The sequence below is a fragment of the Trachypithecus francoisi genome, unplaced genomic scaffold, assembly GCF_009764315.1.
Source record: "Trachypithecus francoisi isolate TF-2019V2 unplaced genomic scaffold, Tfra_2.0 Lachesis_group15, whole genome shotgun sequence".
Taxonomy (NCBI): Eukaryota; Metazoa; Chordata; class Mammalia; order Primates; family Cercopithecidae; genus Trachypithecus; species Trachypithecus francoisi.
The window spans coordinates 103,663,861-103,670,616 of record NW_022681460.1 but is presented as its reverse complement, the minus strand read 5'-3'; the positions used below and the strand labels follow the sequence as shown (position 1 = coordinate 103,670,616).

At 50.8% G+C, this 6,756-nt stretch overlaps 1 long non-coding RNA gene across 1 annotated transcript; it reads left to right on the top strand.

The window, feature by feature from the left end:
* The first annotated feature begins 3,899 nt into the window (after positions 1–3,899).
* Positions 3,900–5,183, top strand: LOC117097645. Its single transcript, XR_004443016.1, has 3 exons — positions 3,900–3,915; positions 4,262–4,458; positions 4,955–5,183. It is a non-coding gene; the product is annotated as an uncharacterized LOC117097645 (long non-coding RNA).
* The last annotated feature ends 1,573 nt before the right edge of the window (positions 5,184–6,756 follow it).

Here is a 6,756-nt window from a genome sequence, read left to right as displayed (position 1 = left end):
ACCCACGGTGCCCCTTAACCCTCCCCCACCAGCCCATCTCCTCTGTACAGTCACCCTCCAACACACCCTCCCCGTCCAGGTGCTAGGGCGGGATGCAGGCGCCTCACATTCCCGCAGCTGTGCCTGTCTCAGGAAATGCGTGTGGTCTCCAGCTCTGGCCGCCAGGAGACAAAGCCACCCGCTTGGTTCCTTGGCCCCCGGCAGGAGGGGGAAGGGGGAGAATTTCCTTAGGAGAGGTTCCAAGAAGAGGGATTACTGCTTCAAAGGGAGTGCACCATTTCAGGCGGTTGAGAGCGGCTGCGCCACCTTCCAGAAAGGGTCCGGCACCCCTTCTTGTGCCCAGCATGTGGGTCCCGGCTGGGTCTGCCTTAGGGCCCACTCTCCTCCTGTTCCCTGCTCCCTCTCTTGCAGTTGGTGACCCCTGGGGTCTCCTCTGAGTGGCCACTGCCCTCGGTCGCCCACCCGCCCTGCCACCGTCCTTGCTGTCTCCTGTCTTTGCTGTCCCCTTGGTGGGGATGGATAGCCCCTTCCTTTCCCCTCCCGCACTGCCCCACTGCCTTACTCTAGTCATTTATTTCCTCCCTGAGGTCCTTGTCCCTGAAGGGCCATGGAGCTGATTGACCCAGCGTGCTTCTCTGGGTCCCGCGTGTGTGGTGGGAATCCTCACATTGCCTTGTTGTGACCGTGGACCATTGCGTTACCTCCCTGTGCCTTGGTTTCCTTGCCTCTAAAGACTGACCTCATGGGGTTGTTTGTTAGGATGAACGCAGAAATGCAAGCTGAGTCCTTAGAATTCTTGGCACATAGCAAGTACTCGATAAACCGCCTGGCTGCTGTGCACTGGGGACACAGTCCTAGCTCTCCGGGAGTCTGACTGTGCCCTGTCCCTGCCTCACAGGGCCATCCATCAATGCTGGTGAGCTGAGCTCAGCTGACAAGCCAGCCTTGCACAGAGCACTGCCCCTCCTGCTGGTCCCAGATCCGTTCTGTCCGGAGGAGGATTTCTTATCCCCAGGAGATGCCTGGCCTCGTTGGGGGCCTCCTCACCCACCAGCGCACCAACCCTCTGACTCCCTCCACCTCACGGCCTGGGGACAACAGGAAGAGAGCAGGACAGCAGCAGAAAGGGGTGCTGCTTATGTGGCTCTTCTCAGAAGCAGGAGGCTCCCAGGCCAGGAATGTGAAACTATTTTGTAGATGAAGAAGATGAAGTCCGAGAGTTTATGAAACAGACCCAATGGGCTTGCTCTTCAGTCTCGGCATCAGGAAGCTGGAACCTGGGCCGGTGTCTGGAACTGCTGTGCTCAGGCGGGTTGCCTGGAAATCAGGTAGCATGGGGGGACCCCAAAATCCCACTGTGGCCGACCATGAATCTGCTGTGGTTGTGGACCTCTGTTTTGCTTCCCAGAAACGAAACTTTGGCAACTGGAGGAGGATGGAGTGGGGCGGGTGGGGTACAGCAAGATCAGGAAACAGAACCGTCATCAAATGCCTGTTTCCTGATCTTGGTGATCAGGAAAGGTGAGAGAGCCAGCAAGTGTGATTAAGCACCTGTGTGCTTCGCAGCCATTACGGTGGCTAAATCTCACAACCACACAGTGAGGAAGGGTTTCTGTTTTCATTTTATAGATGAGCAAACTGAGGCTCAGAGAAGTAAAATCACTTGCCCAGGAGACTCACAGCTGGAAGGAGGCAGGGCTAGAATTCATAATTGTTTTTGAATGTTCAAAAGATACTTTTTATTTGCGTGTTTTCAAAAAATATTTCTCCCTTAACTTTAGACAATTAGTAAAAGTTACAGGAGCCAACAAAAAAGGTGAAGGAGAGAGCTATCATTCAAGGCCTTTTCAAAAGAGTTATCAATCTGAAGAATGATAAAAAGATAATGGAATTCAAAAATTTTAAAAACTCCTTGCATTAAAAATAAGTCAGTATTTGTAATAAAATCTTGTTTCTGACTGGGCGTGGTGGCTCATGCCTGTAATCCCAGCACTTTGGGAGGCCAAGGTGAGCAGATCACTTGAGGTCAGGAGTTCGAGACCAGCCTGGCCAACATGGAGAAACCCCGTTTCTACTAAAAATACAAAAATTAGGCTGGGAGCGGTGGCTCAAGCCTGTAATCCCAGCACTGTGGGAGGCTGAGACGGGTGGATCACGAGGTCAGGAGATCGAGACCATCCTGGCTAACATGGTGAAACCCCACCTCTACTAAAAAATGTAAAAAACTAGCCGGGCAAGGTGGCGGGCGCCTGTAGTCTCAGCTACCCAGGAGGCTGAGGCAGGAGAATGGCGTAAACCCGGGAGGCGGAGCTTGCAGTGAGCTGAGATCTGGCCACTGCAGTCCAGCCTGGGTGACAGAGCACCACTCTGTCTCAAAAAAAAAAAAAAAAAAAATACAAAAATTAGGTTGAGCATAGTGGCACATGCCTATAATCCCAGCTACTCAGGAGGCTGAGGCAGGAGAATCACTTGAACCCGGGAGGCTGAGGTTTCAGTGAGCTGAGACTGCATCACTGCATTCCAGCCTGGGTGACAGAGCAAGACTCTGTCTAAAAAATAAAAAAAAAAATTGTCTGGGCGTAGTGGCTCACTCCTGTAATCCCAGCACTGTGGGAGGCCAAGGCAGCTGGACCACGAGGTCAGGAGATCAAGACCATCCTGGCTAACACAGTGAAGCCCTGTCTCTACTAAAAATGCAAAAAATTAGCCGGCATAGTGGCGGGCACCTGTAGTCCCAGCTACTCGGAAGGCTGAGGCAGGAGAATGGCATGAACCTGGGAGGCGGAGCTTGCAGTGAGCCAAGATGGTGCCACTGCACTCCAGCCTGGGCGACCGAGCAAGACTCTGTCTCAAAAAATAAATAAGTAAATAAAATAAATACAACAAATAAAAAAAAATTTTAAATCCTGTTTTAAGCAATTATTTAGTTTTGTATTAGTGTATTTTTTAATATTAAAGATGCATCTCTAGAAAGATTGTTATAATTTCTTTTTAATTATAGCCAGCTGGATTATACATCTCCTTTAAAAATTCTTTTTACTAACCTTATTATGACTTACATAGACCATTCACAATGTAATTTTTTTTTTTTTTGAGACAGAGTCTCATGCTGTCACTCAGGCTGGAGTACAGTGGCATGATCATAGCTCACTACAGCCTCAACCTCCCTGACTCAAGCAATCCTCCCGCCTCAGCCTCCTGAGTAGCTGAGACTACAAGCATGCACCACCACACCTGGCTAATTTTTTATTTTTTGTAGAGTCAGAGCTCACTGTGTTTCCCAGCCTGGTCTCTAACTCCTGGACTCAAGTGATCCTCCCGCCTCAGCCTCTCAAAGTGCTGGGATTACAGGTGTGAGCCACCATGCCTGGCCCAGGGGTGGAATTCAGACCCAAGCCCTCGTCTCACAGGCTGCAGAACTGAGCTTACATTCCATTGCGGGGGAGACAAGTGATGAACAAATAAATAAGATTAGGCAGAACGATGTTTTGGAGGAAGTTAAATGATGACATAATAACAGAGGATGATAGCAAAGGGGTGGAATCTAGACCAGCCAGATGGTTGGGGGTGGGGGGGCTCTTGGCAGAAACCGTGTTTGAACTAAGATGCGGAGGAAGGGGAGGAAGAGCCAGGTGTGTGAATGTCAGATGAAACAGTGTCCTGGGTGCTGCGACAGCATGTGCAAAGGTCCCGGAGTGAATTGAGCCTGGCGTGCGGAGGAACAAAAAGGCCTGCATGGCCGGAGCTCTGTGAGTGACAAGAAGGGAGGAGCTGGGGCTGGAGAAGTAGGCAGGGGCCTGCCAGGTCACGTGGGGAGGAGTTTATTCCGAGGGTGGCAGGAAGCCACCGGGAAGGACTGAAGCAGGAGGTTAACGAGATTTTTGGGAGCCACAGCCTTACCTCTCCTCAGCCCTGGTCAGGTCGCAGGTGGGGGGTGCCTTGTAGGATGGTTATGGGAGTACCTTGAGGCCCCAAAGCCTGGAACTGTTCCAGACTTTGAGATTCCCTATACCTGGGATTGGATTCTTGCTCTGCTTCTTAATGGCTTTGTGATCTTGGGCCCATAGCTTCAGTTCTCTGAGCCTTAGTTTCCTCTGCTATAAAAATGGGGATGTCAGCCAGGGGTGGTGGCTCACGCCTGTCATTCCAGCACTTTGGGAGACTGTGGCCAGAGGAATGCTTGAGCCCCGGAGTTCGAGACCAGCCTGGGGAACATAGCCCTGACTCTACTATATATATACTTTTTTTTTTTTTCAATTAGGCAGGAGTGGTGGGACATGCTTGTAGTCCCAGCTACTGTAGAGGCCGAGGTGGGAGGATCGCCTGAGCCTGGGAGACCGAGGCTGCCGTGAGCTGTGGTGGTGCCATCCTCCCTTTGCAGAGCAGGCCTTGAATACCAAGCCCTTGGCACAGAGCCAACAAGCATGAATGGTGCCCAGTATTCCTGCAGTTGTTGCTGTGAGTATCCCAGCAGCACCTTCTCAGACCCAAGGCCGGTCGTGTTCTGGCTCCCTGACGGTCCCCACTGTGCAGGGGAGGCTCTGAGGAATTGCAGGAGCCTGGGGGTGGCCCAGCTCCCAGAGCACCCCATTCCTGTTTCCTTGCCAGGGCCAGCTCAGCAATATTTCCGTGGACATCAAGGGTTCTTTCCTGTGGGGGCAGTGCAAGGAGGGTCCAAAGAGCAAGCTCCTGTGCCTCCGGGGGGCGGGGAGGGAATGGGTCAGACAGCCTCAGTTTACCCATTTGTGAAAGAGCCATAGTAACCTCAGATCTGTTCAGCACTGGTTCCCTGCTTTGAGAATTTCAAAGATCAGCAGACTTAAAAATATAAACATGGAGGCAGGGGTTCCCAAACCCCCGGCCACAGACCAGTACTCACCTGTGGACTGTTAGGAACCGGGCTGCACAGCAGGAGGTGAGCAGGTGAGTGAGTGAAGCTTCATCTGTGTTACAGCCACTCCCCATGGCTCGCATCACTGCCTGAGCTCCGCCTTCTGTCAGATTGGTGGCAGCATTAGAGTCTCATACGAATGCAAACCCCACTGTGAACTGCGCGTGCGAGGGATCTAGGTTGTGTGCGCTCCTTATGAGAATCTAATGCCTGCTGATCTGTCACTGTCTCCCATCGCGCCCAGAAGGGACCATCTAGTTGCAGGAAAACAAGCTCAGGGCTCCCAGTGATTCTACATGATGGTGAGTTGTATCATTATTTCATTATATATTACAATGTAATAACAGAAATAAAATGCACAGTAAGTGTAATATGCTTGAATCATCCTGAAACCATCCCCTACCCACTGGCCCATGGAAAAATTGTCTTCTACAAAACTGGTCCCTGGGCCAGGTGCAGTGGCTCACACCCGTAATCCCAGCACTTTGGGAGGCCAAAGTGGGTGGATCACCTGAGGTCAGGAGTTTGAGACCATCTGGCCAACATGGTGAAACCCCATCTCTACTAAAAATACAAAAATTAGCTGGATGTGGTGGCGGGTGCCTGTAATCCCAGCTACTCCAGAGGCTGAGGCAGGAGAATCACTTGAACCTGGGAGGTGGAGGTTGCAGTGAGCCAAGATCGTGGCACTGCACTCCAGCCTGGATGACAGAGGGAGACTCCATCTGAAAAAAAAAAAAAAAAAAAGGTAAAAAGAAAAGAAACTGGTCCCTGGTGCCAAAAAGGTTGGGGGCTGCTGTATGGAGGGATTGATAGAGTTAACTACCAATTTTAAAAATTTGCCAAACTTGGAGTTGCAAAGGAACCAAATACTATCTATGGTTTTCATCCCTTCCTAGAAGGAAAGATAATTAGCTGGTGCACGTGTGTCAGCTGCTATCATCAGATGGAAGCTGGTCCCTGAAATGCCAAGTGCTGCTCTGGATGCTTAAGAACTCATTGAGAGATACATGCCCGGGGACAAGAAGTAGCCATGCAACTGTGAGGTGGCAGATCTGGGGTTCAAGTCCTCAGGGGCCGGCTCCCCCATCTGTACTTTGCATCCCCAAGACCAGTGGTCCTCAAGCATCCATAGGCACCAGTGTCACCTGCAGCACCCACCTGGAGCTCCAGTAGCCAGGGTGGGCCTGAGAATGGGCACTCCTCACCTGACCCAGGTGGTGCCAGTGCTGCTGGCCCCAGGCCACCCTTCAAGAACGGCTCCTCATGGGGGCTGAGCAGGATGGGTCTGCTTGTAATCCCAGCACCTTGGGAGGCCAAGGCTGGAGGACTCCTTGAGGCTAGGAGTTCAAGACCAGCTTGGACAACACAGCGAGCCCTCATCTCTAAAAAAACCATACACACATGCAAACATACATATGTGCATACACATGTGCATACACACATACACACATGCCCATACACACATGCATACACACATACATATACACATGCATATACACATACATGTGTACACACATATACACATGCATACACACACATGCATATACACATACACATGCATACACACACATGCATATACACATACACATGCGTGCATACATGCACATGCACACACATGCATGCATACATACACACATGCATATGCACATGCATGTATATACACGCACATACATGCACACACACATACACACATACATATACACATGCATACACACATACATGTGTACACACATATGCACATGCATACACACACATGCATATACACATACACATGCGTGCATACATGCACATGCACACACATGCATGCATACGTACACACATGCATATGCACATGCATGTATATGCACGCACATACATGCATA